This window comes from Camelina sativa, chromosome 4, assembly GCF_000633955.1.
Source record: "Camelina sativa cultivar DH55 chromosome 4, Cs, whole genome shotgun sequence".
NCBI lineage: Eukaryota > Viridiplantae > Streptophyta > Magnoliopsida > Brassicales > Brassicaceae > Camelina > Camelina sativa.
The window spans coordinates 21,719,877-21,720,396 of record NC_025688.1 but is presented as its reverse complement, the minus strand read 5'-3'; the positions used below and the strand labels follow the sequence as shown (position 1 = coordinate 21,720,396).

Genomic DNA, 520 nt, shown 5'->3' with positions numbered 1-520 from the left:
TTTTTTTTTTTTTTTTCTTGGGTATTTCAATTTCACCCACCCGAGTTAAAAAAAAAAAAAAGTAAACTGTACAAAAAGCAAAAGGAAAGAGAGGAGGAAGAAGAAGAAGAAGACAAGAGAACAAGGTAGAGATCACAGAAATAAAAACTCTCTCTCCTTCTTTCAAGTATTTGTTTTCTCTCTCAAGAACTTTTCCCCTTATCTATCTCCCTCTGCTTTTTTTTTTTTTACTACTTGTCTTCTTCTTTTATACTTAATAGTATTAAAAAAGAATAGAATTAAAATTGGGGTTGAAAAAAACGAGGAAGAAGAGAGGAGTATTTATTTAATGGAGGCGAGACTCTCTTGTGTTTATCGTTTATTTCTTTTGAAGATCTAAGGTTTGTTTTCTTTAGTTATTATTTTTTGGGATGATGATTTTTTCGCCTAACTGCTTTTTTCTTTAGTCTTCCATTGATTTTGAGCTTTTTGTGTTTAGTAGTGGCGATTCTCTGTTTTTTTTTTTTTTTTTTTTTTTTTT

The 520-nt window shown here is 29.2% G+C and overlaps 1 protein-coding gene across 1 annotated transcript in view; it reads left to right on the top strand.

The window, feature by feature from the left end:
• Positions 193-520, top strand: part of LOC104781698 (FT-interacting protein 1-like) — a 3,830-nt gene continuing 3,502 nt past the window's right edge. Inside the window, exon 1 of the mRNA XM_010506425.2 lies at positions 193-380. The gene's annotated coding sequence lies outside the window, so the exon portion shown is untranslated. The remainder of the gene's footprint in view (positions 381-520) is intronic.